This window comes from Cydia splendana, chromosome 12 (genome assembly GCF_910591565.1).
Source record: "Cydia splendana chromosome 12, ilCydSple1.2, whole genome shotgun sequence".
In the NCBI taxonomy this organism is placed as follows: Eukaryota; Metazoa; Arthropoda; class Insecta; order Lepidoptera; family Tortricidae; genus Cydia; species Cydia splendana.
The window spans coordinates 27,805-44,262 of NC_085971.1; the positions used below are offsets into that span (position 1 = coordinate 27,805).

The 16,458-nt window shown below is 39.5% G+C and overlaps 1 protein-coding gene across 1 annotated transcript in view; it reads left to right on the plus strand.

The window, feature by feature from the left end:
• Window positions 1-1,178: 1,178 nt before the first annotated feature.
• The window catches only part of LOC134795306 (GTP-binding protein Rhes), a 106,648-nt gene continuing 91,368 nt past the window's right edge, over window positions 1,179-16,458 (plus strand). Inside the window, exon 1 of the mRNA XM_063767122.1 lies at window positions 1,179-1,432. The gene's annotated coding sequence lies outside the window, so the exon portion shown is untranslated. The remainder of the gene's footprint in view (window positions 1,433-16,458) is intronic.

Genomic DNA, 16,458 nt, shown 5'->3' on the forward strand with positions numbered 1-16,458 from the left:
ATCTGAACAAATAGGCAAAGTAATAAGAGTTATAATATAATTACTTATTTCAATATATGTAATCATTATTTTAAGATTAACTAAGGTACGGCCCGATTCGAACTTTAAGATACATCAGTTAATAGATCTAGAAATGATATGGATTAGATATGTCAGTGTCAAATGTGACGTTTCTTCAAACAATAACGTCACTGTTGACAGTGACACATCTAATCCATAACGTTTCTAGATCTATTAATTGACGTATCTTAAAGTTCGAATCGGGCAGAGAGATGAAGTCAGGATTCGTTCATCATGCAGAAGGCAAACATAAAAAGGCGAAATCTTATAAAGAACACATTATATATATTTTTTTATATAAACTGATATTAGTTCTAACAACAACTCCCAAGAACTGCAAACAAAAAGGAAACTAAATAATTAATCCGCGACCCAAAAATAAATCAGATCTACACACGCAAAAACTGACAGGCCTATTCGGATTTCGAGATAATCACAAGATCTTGAGACGATTTAGAGATCAACTAGATCTACATTAGATATCGACTAGATGTGACTTGGATATCTAAGTCATAACTTGTCGAAATCGTTCAAGAGGACCTCCAGAATTGCGGAAACGTCAAATTTGACATATCTATCTTACAAATGGGGGGGGAAGGGCACGAATAACATCTTTGTGCCCGGCTTATCTCGCCTGCACGTGGTCCTCCTGCTGTTTACCGGAAGAGATAGCACAGAGAAGGAAAACTTGAAACAAACCCGGCTCGGTGCCAGCCGTCATGCACCTGCAGCCGATCCGACTCCGCGCGTATTGACTTGTCTTTCCCGCGGATTTAGTCGGTGAGGCCGAGAGAGCCACAGGTCTTGGGCAACCCTGTGTCTCTTCGTTTGTGTCCCAGGCGATGCAGGCGATGTCTGTGGAGAGGAAACTTCACGCACGATGGTTTGCCGCGTGGAAAACAACACGGGGAGTGGCAGTGACCAGTAATGTTTGCCGCTCCCGTATTGGCTTACACAGCCACGAAAAACGTTGTCTCCCTACCTGACACTGCTTGTATAGTCTGTAATAGACTCGAAGGCCAATGATGATCTTACAAATATATTTAAATTATCCGTATCGTAACTTGTTGAAGACTACTAGAAATCTAATTCATTTTCCGAATCGAGCCGTAAGTTCGTAGCGCGGCTCGTAGCTGGCATCCCCGGCGTAGCGCCGGCAGTGCTCGTCCGCCGCCGCGCATAGCGCCCGCGACGCGTGCTCCGCTACGCCGTAGCCGCGAGCTACGATTCTTTGTGGTTATTCTCGAGTGAATAGGAGCGCTTAGCGCTTGACACATTTACTGTGCAGTGAATGGAAACTTTGCAAGCTCTCTTTATTGTTTTCGTTTAAACTTTCTTTTGTTTGTTTTATTTTCTGAGTGACATGTAACAGGTATATCACATGGTTTCGGGGTTTGTAGGTTAATAAAGGGTTTTATTAATTTATGGCTGTTGTATGAGGTGGCGGAGGATCAAGCTGAATTGTCTGAGCCGGATTTGGAAAGGTTACGGTTTAGGGCCCAAAATGAGATTTTAGTGTTACTGTAACAGTACGGCTTGGGCTTTTTAGGCCAACAAGCGTGCGTTCTTTGTTTACTATCTTCAGATAAAATTATTTTGATATAATATGGTGATTCTAAGTAATTTTTAGGGTTCCGTACCTCAAAAGGATAAAACGGAACCCTTATAGGACTACTTTGTTGTCCGTCCGTCCGTCCGTCCGTCCGTCAATACCCTTTGTCTCGGTAAATGTCATGCAAGTCGACGAGAAAATAAAATATATTTTTATAATTAATGATAAAGAAAGAATGATATTTTTATAATAATATTTGGCTGCTATTTAACTGATCACCAGATTTAGTAAAATTTAATACCAAAAAAATCTATTTTACCACCCTAAAATAATGAATGATCGCCAAAATTATAACACCATTTTAATGTGAAATGATTACCAATTTTATTACATTTTACTATCCTTTTAAAGGAAATGACACCAAACTAATCATTATTAACCCAAAAATAGTAAATGATTACCAAATTTCAAACCCCATTTTAATGTAAAATGATAACCAAATTTTTACATCTTGCTATCCTATTAAAGAAAATCACACCAAAATAATCATTGTAAACCCAAAAATAATAAATGACCACCAAAATTAGCACTCCATTTTAATGTAAATTTATAACCAAATTTTTAAATCTTGCTATCCTATTAAAGCAAATGACTCCAAAATTATCATTGTAAACCCAAAAATAGTAAATGACCACCAAAATTGTAACCACATTTTAATTAAAAATGTGCAAATATTTAATATATCGTTATTCTATAAATTAATTAATCCACTTCGTCACCTTTTTCTAGTAGCATTTTATTTCTGTAAGGGTCGCAGTTCAAACCTAACTGAAGAATAATAAGTCGCAGTGGAATATCGAGGAATATATTTGATACATAAAATCAGATGACTGACGGTTGATTGTACAGACATTACAACAACAACGGTTTCATAGCAACCTACCAACACTTCCTCTCAAGCAACCATCCATCATCATGTGAACACTCACAGCATCATCAAGCACTCAAGTCTAAACCTAAACCAGTCACACACCTTTCAAACTTAACGCGGGGCAATGGCTTAGTTAAGACATCGGCCAAGTTATCTTCAGTCGGGATGTACTCCAACTGAATCAACTTCTCATTGACGCAATGACGAACGAAATTGTACCTAATGTCGATATGCTTCGTCCGCCGGTGAGAAACAGGATTGTTCGCCAACGCCATGGCGCTCTGGTTGTCTACAAACAACTTGACGTCCTTAGAGTTCCCCTTTTTGAATACGTGACTCACTAACCTCTGGAGGTATACAGCTTCCTTGGATGCTTCAGACAATGCGACAAATTCTGATTCACTTGAAGAAAGTGACACGCAGCTCTGCTTTCTGCACTCCCAGGATATCATATTCGGTCCAACTTTGAACATGTACCCCGAATAAGACTTTCTGTCTCTAATGTCGCCTCCCCAGTCAGCATCAACGTAACCTGTAATTAAATGATCGTTACGTTCACCTTTTGACTTCTGAAATAGAAGGCCTAAGTCACACGTTCCCTTTATGTAACGTAGAACACGCTTAGCCGCCTTCATGTGTACAGATCGGCAACATGAATTATATTGAGCCAAAAAGCTCACAGCCGCCGAGATATCGGGCCTCGTGTTGCATGCTAGGTAATTCAATGCACCAACCAAAGACTGGTATCGTAATTGTTCTTGACGATTCATCTCCTCACCACCCCCATCTGCCAAAACCTTATGCAGATCCAGTTCTAGCGGAGTTTTCGCTGGTTTGCATTGATCCATACCATGATCCTTTAGAACGGTTTCAATAAACTTCCTCTGATGTAGGAAAAACGTACCTTCTTTTCCTCGTTCTAAATTCATGCCTAAACATTGGCGCGCTTGTTCCAAATCCTTAACTTTGAAGAATTTTCGCAACCCATTCAACAATGCCACTTTGCTTTTCATATTTTCAAAAAATATTATGAAATCATCTACATACAAGCAAATGAAAATATCATCTTCGAAATATAGACAATTATCATATTCAGAACGTTGAAATGACATTGTTGACAGCAAAACATCATTGACTTTTTCGTACCACGAGCGACTTGCTTGTTTGAGGCCATATATTGCCTTTTTCAATAGACAAACCTTTTTATATTGACCTTCGCTGTCAAATCCTTCCGGTAGTCGCATATAAACTATTTCTTGTAAATCCCCATTCAGAAATGCGGTATTTACATCAAAATGATGTACCTGTAACTCATTTTCTGCAGCCAACGCTAGCAATAACCTTAGAGTTGATCTTCTTACGACGGGTGAAAACGTTTCTAAATAATCCACACCGTATGACTGCGTGAAGCCTTTTGCGACAAGTCTGGCTTTGTATGTCAGGTTTCCATCGGCGTCATACTTGTACTTGTAGACCCACTTGTTTCCCACTACTTTGGCTTCAGACGGTTTATCAACAACCTTCCAAACGTCGTGCTCCTTCATGGACTCCAACTCACGTTCCATTGCTGCTTGCCACTCATGACTGTCAGGTCTCTGTAATGCTTCCTTGTATGACCGGGGCTCTTCCTCTATATTGCAGGTACTATTATAGCAATACAGACCGCTATGTGCACTACGTAACCTATTCCGTAGAGGATACCTAGGTTCTGCCTCATTGTGCACATCAGCCGCTCTTGGTTCTTCGTTACGATCTTCAATGGTGGGTTCTTGTCTAGAAACTTCATTAAGTACATCGGGCTCAGCAGTACGAGTAGTGTCCGCGCAAGCTTCTACGGGTACATCGACTGTGTCCGAGCTCTCTACCGCATCTTCATAGAACTCTTCTGCCATTGACATATTCGGAACCGTCTTTGAGGAATGACCGATTTCCCATACAACAGCATTGTCTTCATCTTGAACAGTCGTCTGAGACGATAACAACTCTACATTTGAACCAGTTTCTGACGCCTTTAAATCAGAACCTTCAATAAATGTAACATCTCGACCTGTTATAATCTGTCTAGGATTGCTAAGATCCGCAAAGCGATAACCTTTAGTATCTTCGCAATAGCCGACGAAAATATATTGCTTTGCCTTAGCGTCCCATTTCTTTCTCTTCTCCTTCGGAATATGCACATAGGCCGTTGAACCAAATACTCTCAAATGATCCAACTTCTGCACTTTCCCTGTCCACAGTTCTTCCGGAATCTTCCCATTGTTAGCGCTATGAGGCAGTCTATTTTTGACGTATACCGCTGTGTTACAAGCTTCCGCCCAAAACTTCTTATTTAAGCCTTTGTCCATAAGCATGGTCCGTGCCATCTCCGTAATCGAACGCAGGGACCTTTCCGCGACTCCGTTCTGTTCTGCCGTGTAGGGAACTGTCAACTGGTGCCTTATTCCCTTGCTGGAAAGAAATGCATTAAAATCTTTATTAACGAATTCGGTACCATTGTCCGTTCTCAGTTGTTTAACTGTCAAACCTGTCTCATTCTCCACATGCGTCACAAAATCCTTAAAGAAGTTTAAAGTTTGCGACTTTTCCTTAAGAAAATAAGCAAACATTTTCCTAGTGAAATCATCCACAATGACAAACATGTAATGAGCACCCCCGTAAGAACGTTCCGACATTGGTCCACACAAATCGGCGTGTAATAAGCCGAGTTTGTCATCAGCTCGTCCTGCTTCACCCTTTGGAAAAGGTAATCTATGTGCCTTACCTCTTATACAAGCGACACAAGGTTCCATTACGCTTTTACCTCCAAGCTCGATCTGTGGAAGCTTCCGTAAATCGCTCAGATTCACGTGCCCAAGCCTCCGATGCCAAAGCGCCAACGAGTCCTCAACTTGAACTGTAGCCAAAGCCCCTTCTACAACAGGAAAACAGTCATCCAACTTATAGATACCTGAGACTTCACTAGCAGTCACCACAAGTTTACTCGTAATTTGGCCTATCGACTGGTGAATCATCCTACAACCATTATAATCAAATATAACCTTCCACCCATTCTCTACCAACTTCGATATCGATAAAAGATTAACTTTCAAGTCGGGTACATAGTAACAATCTTTTACGGGAAACAATACTCCTTTTAGACTTACCATAATGTCACCCTTACCCTCACTTGACATTTTGTCATCATTCGCACATGTCACAACATTCTTATCAGTTATCATAAAGTCTCTAAACCAGTGCTTCTTAAAACTCATGTGGTTCGACGCACCGCTGTCCAGATAAAATGCCGAGGGGCTGAAGGAATCGTGTACCGACAGTGAACAGTGTAAAGCAACTTTCTTCGACTTTGAAGAAACCGTTGATACGCCTTCGCCATCCATTTCCTTTACCAGCTTCGGGCAATCTGACTTCTTATGACCTTTCTTGCCACATCTGAAGCATTTGAGCTTTAATACTGAATGTTGACCTTGTTTCTTTGCTACTAACGCCGAATTCGCAACTGAGGAATCATTCGAAGAACTCTGGCCGGAATCCTCTTGTAACAGCTTCTGACGGACATTTTCAGAGGTAAGCTTCATACCTGAGTGTTCTAATGCCATTCGCAATGGTCTATACTCATCAGGTAGACCTCTCAATAACACTACGGCTATCAGATCGTCATCAAAGCTCTGATTAATCTCTTTCAGCTTTTGAGCGTGGCTCATCACGGATGCAACATATTCATGCATAGACTTGTGATTTTCTAGCTTTTCATCCAAGAGATTATTCATCAAAGATATCCGCCGGTTAATACCTTTATCTTCGAATATAGCTGCCAACGCGTCCCACACCTCCTTAGCGTAAGATAGATTTTGCACATACGGGTACAGATGCGGCTCCAGGTGTAGACATATTAACGTGAAAGCCTCCTGATCCTTTTCTATTTCTGCAGTATCTAGTTGCTTCGGTAGCGTTGACGTGTACTTGAAACATTTTTCGCGAACGAGTAGCATTTTAATTGCGAACTTCCATGACGTATAATCTTCTAACCCGTTTAATTTGGTAACAGAAAATTTTGTAAACTGGGACATGACCTGAAGAATAATAAGTCGCAGTGGAATATCGAGGAATATATTTGATACATAAAATCAGATGACTGACGGTTGATTGTACAGACATTACAACAACAACGGTTTCATAGCAACCTACCAACACTAACCTAACCCACTTTTCTAGTAGCATTTCTTTTCTGCAAGGGTCGCAGTTCAAACCTAACCTAACCCACTTTTCTAGTAGCATTTCTTTTCTGTAAGGGTCGCAGTTCAAATCTAACCTAACCCATTTTTCTAGTAGCAGTCGCAATTCAAACCTAACCTAACCCACTTTTCTGATAGCAGTTTGGTTCTGTAAGGGTCGCAGTTCAAACCTAACCTAACCCACTTTTCTAGTAGCATTTTGTTTCTGGAAGAATGATTATTTTGGAGTCATTTGCTTTAATAGGATAGCAAACTTAACCCACTTTTCTAGTAGCATTTCGTTTCTGTATGGGTCGCAGTTAAAACCTAACCTAACCCCTTTTTCTAGTAGCATTTCGGTTCTGTGAGGATTGCAGTTCTAACCTAACCTAACCCACTTTTTTAGTAGCATTTCGTTTCTGTAAAGGTCGCAGTTCAAACCTAACCTAACCTACTTTTTTAGTACCATTTCGTTTCTGTAACGGTCGCAGTGCTAACCTAACCTAACCCACGTAACTGATAGCAGTTTAACTTACTTTGAAAATGAAAATGAATGAAAATGAAAATTTATTAATAACATTAGGTTACACGTCAAAGATTACATAAAATTTGAAATATCATTGTAGATATACTTATACGTATATTACACTTATTAATTATTAATACTTATGTCGTAGTAAGTATACATGTTTATTTATTACAATAAATTTTATTTAAATAAGTACATCATCAATTTTGCATGAAAGATATTCATCAATGTCATAAAACGGTGATTTAAGTAACCAACGTTTTAGTTTCGTTTTAAAATTATGGAAGGAAGTTGCATCCCTGATACTTTTAGGCAGGTGGTTGTATATGCGTGGGCCAAGCACATAGGCTGATCGTCCGCTTTTTGCTAACTTATGTGGCACAGATACCAGGCAGCCCGCGTTCCTGTTACTGCGCAGATGGCGATTTGGATTTACCTGTTTCGCAGTAAATTTGTTTAAGTTGGTGTGAGTAAATATAGCTATTTGTTGAATAAGTACACAGGGTAGTGTTAATATACTGTATTCTGTGAAATACTGACGAGCAGAGACGTCATCAGAAACACATGCTATTGCGCGTACAGCTCGTCTTTGTAATGAGAACACCCGACGCCAGTCAGCGGCTCCGCCCCATAGCTCGGTGCCATACGAAATGAGCGAGTGCACGGTTGCGAAATAACAGCTCCTGACGACTCCTTAAAGCGTAGCACGCGCTGCCCAGCCTCGCGCACAGATGGTCGATGTGTACGTTCCATCTCAGGCCACTATCGATAGTAAAACCTAATAATTTTATGTCCGCAACTTGACGGACAGCATCGTCGCCGGCATACGCGGTCATGGGCCTGGATGTGTGGCCATTTAGATTGAGTCTCATGACGAAGGTTTTGTCCATGTTAAGGGCTAAGCCATTTGTTTTAAACCAGTTGCAAAGCTGTTTAAGCGTGTCGGTTACCCTCGTTTCCAGATCTGGTAAGGACGAGCCGGCGACGATCGCTGTGACGTCATCTGCGTACATAAAAATGTCGCACCCTTTTATTATTCGTGGGAGGTCATTTAGGAGGATGCTAAACAGAGTATTTGACAAGCACGATCCCTGCGGTACCCCAAGCTGATTTCTCATCTCATCAGACCTGATTCGGCCACTATCCCCTACGACAACTTGGCTCCTGTTCGACATAAATGACATTAGGAGCGCCAATGCGGGGCCACGAATGCCATAGTGACTGAGTTTCTGCGCGATAAGTCCATGATTGGCGGTATCGAAGGCGCGCGAGAGGTCGCAGCACACTACCGCCACCTGCATCCCGGCTTCTCGCGCGCTCAGCGTATGCCACATCACTTCGCGCACCAGATCCGTAGTCGAACGGCCCTGGCGGTATGCGTATTGTCGGTCGGATATTGTTAGTTGTGGGGACCAAAAGGATAATAATCTAATGTTAATACCTACTTCTAAAATTTTACTTATTGCCGGTACTAACGATATAGGGCGATAAGACTTTAAGGCTGCTTTGGGGCCTTTCCCTTTGTACAGTGGGGTAATCTTAACTTTTTTGAGGCCTTCTGGAACTGTCCCTTGTCGTATGCAGTAATTATACAACTCTGATAAGACGAAGGACAGTGCCGGACCCACGTACCGAAGGATGTTGGCAGAAAGGTCATAGTCTTTTCTAGTAGCATAACGAAATGCTACTAGAAAAGTAGGTTAGGTTAGGTGGGTATTCGGTGCGGGGTACGGGGGGTTGAGCGGGAGGGGCTAGTTATTTTTTTTGCATCAGTTTACTTTATTTGGTAGTATGTATACATTTTTTGGTAATCATAGTGGTTTATTTAGGTGAAAATAACGCATTAATTTGGTCTTCAAGATTTGGTGATCATTAATGATTTTTGGTGATCATTCAATATATTTGGTATTTGAATACAATTTGAAGTGCAGTCGTAATTAAAACGGTGGTTGTTGGCGCAACATAAGTACTCGTACGAAGACCGGTTGACGACACATGACGTCACACACATACGTCACGGCTCCCCGTTCCGCGTACCTACATTAGACTGCACCTTACGGCCGAAGCGGCTACACATAATTTATATAGATTTCCAAAAACCTAAACGTTATACCTGTATCTAGCTATTAAGTTAATTAAAGAAGATAGTACTATCCTGGAGTTCTTCATTATTCACCGCAAGAGCTTAAATTGAGGAGTACATCGAACAGTGGTACTTTTGTATTTTTAGGCCTTATTGTTTTGGTGTTTAGTAACTTTTTTTGGTAAGCATGATTTTTTTATTTAGGGTACCAAAGTATTTTTTGGTGGTCATTATATTTGTAGCCATAATATTTTCCTATTCGAACGAGCGAGCGAAGCGAAGTGAAGTTTTTACATTCGACTTTGAACACGCGGCTGGCTAGCGGCACGTCCCGGCATTTCGATGTTTTTAAGCTGAACTGTCAGAAGATAGTTTGATACTCAATAACTTAAGTAAATTTGTTCTAATTTAAATGAAATTGGGTAAACGTGTAGTCGAGGGCATTATATTTTAGTCATTAAATTATGAGCAGGCCCGATCAAGGGGTTATTGAGCTAGAAGAGCTTAGAAGGCCAAAAAGCTGTTTGTGAGAGGTCTTGCAATTCTGGTCATTTTTTTTGCAAGAAACATGGTCGAGTTTAGTATCAATTGAAAGTGCTCGACTTACACTTTTATAATATCGTTTTTAAATTTACCAATTTGAAATAATTAGCAAAATAAAAATAAAATAGAATAAACATAATATAAGTATTTGACATTTGACAGGAAATATTTCGGCTTAGCACAGATACAGTTTACTTTAATCTCTATGGTGGTGACTTAAATCCAGGGGAGGGACAGCCGTATACGAAGCCCTTTTTTCGAAAAAATAGCGCCATCTATATTACTTAACGCTAAACTTGTAAATGGCGCTTCAAAATTGATGCAAAAAAGCAAATCTTGTCAGTAGAAAAAGGCGCGAAACTCAAATTTTCTATGAGACCATATCCCTTCGCGCCTACATGTTTTCTACTGACAAGATCTGCTTAGCCAACTATATTATACATACTACTCTTTGCTTAAATCTATTAGTTAAGGGCTCCACAGACCTTGCAATAAATCCACGCGAACTTTGATCCATTGCCGCCTATAGAGCGACATAAAATAGTAGAAATTTAATAAAATGGAACTTAAAAATGTCCATACTAAATTGTTGCCATGTGTAAGCATTTTACGTCAAAAATGTGACAGTTACGTAGAAAGTGGCGCCCTCATTTATTTTCTATTATTTTATGTCGCACTATACGAGTACCTAAGTAGGTGCAACAAAGTCAATCGCTATATAATTTTTGGTTAACCGCGAGTTCTCAGTTCGGGGCGAACTACTAGTTTATAATAATATCCCACTAGTGGAACAGAGTTAGGATGGCCGGCGCGGCGTTTGGTCGGCGTGTCGCGGCGCGGGCGCGGGCGCGGGCGCGGGCGCGGGCGCGGGCGCCGGGTGGCGGGCAGCCGCTCGCTGCAACGTCGAGCCATGTAACATGTTCTCCTCTACTTTTACAGGTTTCACGAAACGCAATCTGATTCTGAGTCCTTTTGTTCCGAGAAGTTCTATTCCAATCCAAGTAATTTTATTCTTCAAATTATATACTTTTAAATAAAAATGTCGTGACGCTCCGGATTGGAATATTAAACCGTTCACGATTTAGGAGTTTATAAAACGATTAAAGTTAAACTGGAAAACTAACTTTTACGTATAATTTTTGGGCTCATATCTGTAATTATTCCCACCTTGCCCGGTTTAAACGATTTTCGACTGAAGTACCCAAATTGCAGACAAGTTAAATTTATTTACCTAGACAATTTTATTGACAATAGAAACATGAAACTCGAGTACAAATTCTGCGTAAGAGAAATTACCATAACTTTTGTAAAGTGAATAGAGTTAGACCAAGAAAAGTCTGCAACGATTTTGATAGCCCACGCAGTGCAAGTATTATTTTAAACGTCAAAATTCTATGAAATTATGACGTATAAATAACAGTTGCACTTCGTGGGCTATCAAAATCGCTGCAGACTTTTTTTGGTCTAACTCTAATCATTTTTGAATATTTCACTGACAGGTTTTCAGCGATTCGTTCTCTGCACCGTTTATTTGTCCTGATGTGTACCGCTCACCGCTCGTACCGTTATTTGCCGATTCCGGTGTGTAAAGGTTGCCGCCGGTTGTTGCCGGAGGGTTGATAACGAAACTTGTACCTATCTGGGGGCATCTCTTATACAATCTGCTTTTTACTGTATCCCCATAAAAATTGTAACCTCCCTTTCCGCCCTAACGCCCTTTTCCACCTCCCTTTTGATTTTAGGGTTGAAAACTATTCTATAATAATATTATCCATCCCTATAACAAAAACGATCTACCTACATACAAAATTTCAACTAAATCGGTTCAGCGATTATTGATTCCCCGTACAAAATTCCACCCCCCTTTTCACCCCTATGGGGCAAAAAAATTTTTTGTTGTTTGTGTACTAAGACTGTCTTACATACCAAATTTCAGCTTTTCAGCCTGCAGGATTTGATGGTCATCAGTGACTGAGTGAGTGAGTCAGTGATTAAATCGGGGTTTTTTTAGATATGAATAAAATCTAAAGTATAAGAGCTATACAATTGATTTTTTTTAACAAGTCCACTATTGATATTGACATCATATCCCGAGAGTTTAGTTTATCTGGTATAATCCAAACCCAAGTTATGAGGGTTCAAAAAAGCGACGAAGCGCTTCGAGAAAAGGTAGGTAGAGCACTTTGCTCGTCTTGGCGGGGCATTATCGTGGCCCCATATTTGATACTGTAATAAAAAAACCGGGCAAGTGCGAGTCGGACTCGCGCACGAAGGGTTCCGTACCATAATGCAAAAAACGGCAAAAAAAACGGTCACCCATCCAAGTACTGACCCCGCCTGACGTTGCTTAACTTCGGTCAAAAATCACGTTTGTTGTATGGGAGCCCCACTTAAAACTTTATTTTATTCTGTTTTTAGTATTTGTTGTTATAGTGGCAACAGAAATACATCATCTGTGAAAATTTCAACTGTCTATCACGGTTCGTGAGATACAGCCTGGTGACAGACGGTCGGACGGACGGACAGCGGAGTTAAGACTCCGCTGTCCACTACTACTACTAAGGTAATAGGGTCCCGTTTTACCCTTTGGGTACGGAACCCTAAAAAATAACACGATGCCTTATTTACTTACTGTTTTATATCAGAATCATTATAAATTACCTACAGTTTAACTAATAGAGTTTAATATTTTATATTTAATTAAGCTAGTATTAGTAACTTTTTTAATTTTCTAATATAGATAATATGCAAAAAATATTTATCTTCAATCTGTGTTAAGTTTTCATGAATACCTCTGTTCTCTACCCCACACGTTGGCTTTATAGATTCACTTTGATCAGTACGGCCGCCGAGCCGCGCCGCGCCGCGCCGCGCCGCGCCGCAACACCAAACGCCAGACCCCTATTAACCACTAGGTAGGTACACAGAACGATATCCGATATCGAACTTCGACTCACCTTTCATAATTACACAGTAGATATTAGAATATCATAATACATACCTTGAATCCATATAAACCCAGCCTAATTAGACCTTTCTAAAGTAATAATGGAATTAGACGAAATTATATTGTAATAAATAGGTAGGTACCTAGGGCCCGCTCTACACTGTTTTGAATTAAAACTTATTGTGCAGTTTACTAAATCATATCTGAGTATTAAATCATTGAATGTACTTATTAATAATATTGTATATTATTAGGTAAACGTTATTTCTTTAGACAGAAACTTTCTAGCATTTCGTGTAATTACCTTCTCTTACTTATGCCATTACATGATTGCCGTACAAAATAATGTGTAAAGTGATGTAGGGTCAGTGAACTCAAGGACGTGAAGGTGACGGTAAGTAATGCGGGCCCCAACACCAGAGTTCGCTCCGACACAGACAGACGAACACGCCGGTTTATCTGTGTTGGGATTAATTATGATTAGAGGACCCTCATTGTTCCTTTGTTGCCCATACGAAAAGAATATTCATTTTCTCGAGTACATACCTACTGTCGTGGGACAGGATTTTTTAGATAATAAAGGGATTAATTGGACCGCTCTTTAACAGAAATACTTATTTAGCAAATAGGTTAGGTATCTGATTAATGGCGGCATTGTTGTTGGGTTTAAAAAGTACGCGTCATTTCGTTAATTTTATCCTAAATAACAGCTATTAAGTAAATATGTAACATGTTAGAAATGGCGCGGCATAGGTAATATAGGTATACGACAATGGTGCTCAACTTATAGGTACTTGTACTTCAAAACTCTGAGCATAGTTAGGTCCATAATTAAATAATCATTTCTGCTTTAAAAATACGGCAGAAGTCACTCAAAAAATCATATAAACGAGGTTAAATATTTCAATTCATGCAGACAGACAGCGCTCTCGAATAATGCAATGTGCGTGGGATGAACCTATTCTGCGGACCGTAGACCGTACCCGCGCGCGCGGTACAGACAGCAGTCCTCGCTGCGCAAAAGTGTGATTTATGAATCATTCGGCATTTGATATGACAGTAGGGTCTGGCAAATAAGGTCGGGGACTTTTTATTAAAATTTCACGTGGTTGTGAACGAGAGAAAAGTGAAAGTTGTTTATAAAGGCTTCCATTATTTACTGTACGTACAGGTACCTATAGGGTATTTGCAATTTTGAAGGCAGTAAATGGAACTTTTTATTCCATCGTCAACTTTACGGTCACGGGAACGGGAGACTCAATTTTATAGACATTGTATTCTCATAAATTGAATTGAATTCCGGAGAATGTCCCAATTTAATCGCCACCATAATAAACAGAATGCCTTGAGGCACTTGCGGTTGCTACGCATGTACCACGTCACGTATAAATACATATTTATGCGAATCAAGTTTATTTCATATATTTATTGGCCCTTTTTTGAAATACGTACATTAAAATTGTGAAAATATATGCGTTATTTATCAGAGACCTTTCAGTTTTCAGCCGTTCACGTTCTTGAACAAAATACAGTTTGTTCAATGTTCATCTTTACCTCGCTTTTCGTTGACATTGTATTTAAGTGAAATGAGGATTACGTTTTGTTTCTTCATTTCTTGCAATCCTACGAGAACTAGCTAGTTATTGCAGTTAAAACAAAAATTTTGAAGGTAAGATAAACAGTTAGGTATATTGAAATATGGAGTCTGAGAGCTTTACACTCGTTTTTGGCAATCGTGTAGGTATATGTTTAGTTAAAATCGGCAAACCTTTGGTACTTTACTTACCTCCAAGCCCATTATGTGCAATATACCCCACAAAACGTTAATTAGCCAATTAACTGTAAAACTAATGAAAGCAACACAATGGTAAGTTTAATTTAATTGGCAACTGCACATAAACCGTAATTGAACTGTTGTTCACATAATTAATCCGCGTATCAATCCCGACCGTTTCATTCCTGCGCCTACTACCTACCCTACAGCAACGGAACTACCTTTGTATTGGACGGTTTTACATCAGCGCTAATTTGAATCTTATATCCTGGAGATAAGTCTGTGTTAGATATATGGAAGGGATTCGCATCTAGTTAATTAATTTGAATGAAACCCGCGGCCAATTAGCCGGTTTCGCTTGTTTCCGAATGTGTGCTTAAACCGATTTATGCTGACGTAGGAAACGATTTACGATCTGATATAAGTATGTCTATTGTTACCCGACTAATGGTGCTCGCACACTGGCTGATATATAACGTTATATAACATTGTAACAGGGACATAATAAATCTATCAATACTATCAAGTTGACCCCGTCACAAGATGTTATAGAACGTTAAGGATGACTCACGTTAGACCGGTTTTCTATGACATGACAGGCGATCTCGTGATGCTTTCCATAGAAAACGATGCGACGGAAGCCCCGGCACGGACACGGCCCGGTCTAACGTTAGTGATCCTTTATAAAAACAGCCAGCAGTGTCTGCTGAGCACCAAAATCAACATGGGCGACAATAATTTGACGATGACGACTGTAGGTGCCTTGCCTACTATGTAACCCACTCAGGTTGCCATATTTTCATGTCAAATCATTAAATTTATCACCGCTCCACTTCAATTGTGGAAAAGACTTCCTGCCAATGTTTTTTTGATGTACTAGGTATAGAATAGGGTTCTTCAAAAAAAGAATGATATGTACACATGTATGTGGACTGGCCCGTACACATGTATGTGGACTGGCCCAGGAAAGCAAGAGACCGCGGTACTTACCTGGAAGGACTTGGAAGAGGCCTATGTCGGAATTGTCGGAGGACAAGCTGAAGTTGTCGATGGAAACTAGAAAATAGTAAATAGTAATATATATAAGAGTGAAAAATAAGGTATATTTTTAAGTAGATAGAGTATTAATGTTACGAAACTTCTGCAATAAAGGATATTTTTATTTATTTATTTATATGTATTATATAAGTAAATTTCTAATGGATCCGCAACTGGCATGCCATAGGTACTTTTGGAGGCGTCCCGTCCATAGGCTACGGTACGATTTTAACATATTGTGTACGAATATTTATCAACTTACGACTCGATTCGGAAAATGAATTAGATTTCTACTAGACTGCAACAAGTTACGATACGGATAATCTAAAAATATTTGTAAGATAGATATGTCAAATTTGACGTTTCCGCGATTCTGGAGGTCCTCTTGAACGATTTCGACAACTTATTACTTAGATATCCAAGTCACATCTAGTCGATATCTAATGTAGATCTAGTCTCTAAATCGTCTCAAGATCTTGTTATTATCTCGAAATCCGAATAGGCCTGTTAGTCTAGTGGGTATTCGAGCTTATAGTACGTAAAATATTTATGCCATGAATCAGTGGCATATTTTCTGCATGAAGAAAATAATTAATATTCTGAATGTTTAATATATATTAACGTAAATTAAATACATTAAGCCCAATATATTTTGCAATATTTAATATGATATCAACATATTAATAATAATATCAGATTCCATGAAAAATGAACCAATCTATTTCATATTTATTATAAATAAGTTGCTACCTACTTAGGTTTATTTAGGTTTAAGATCATTTATTCTCAT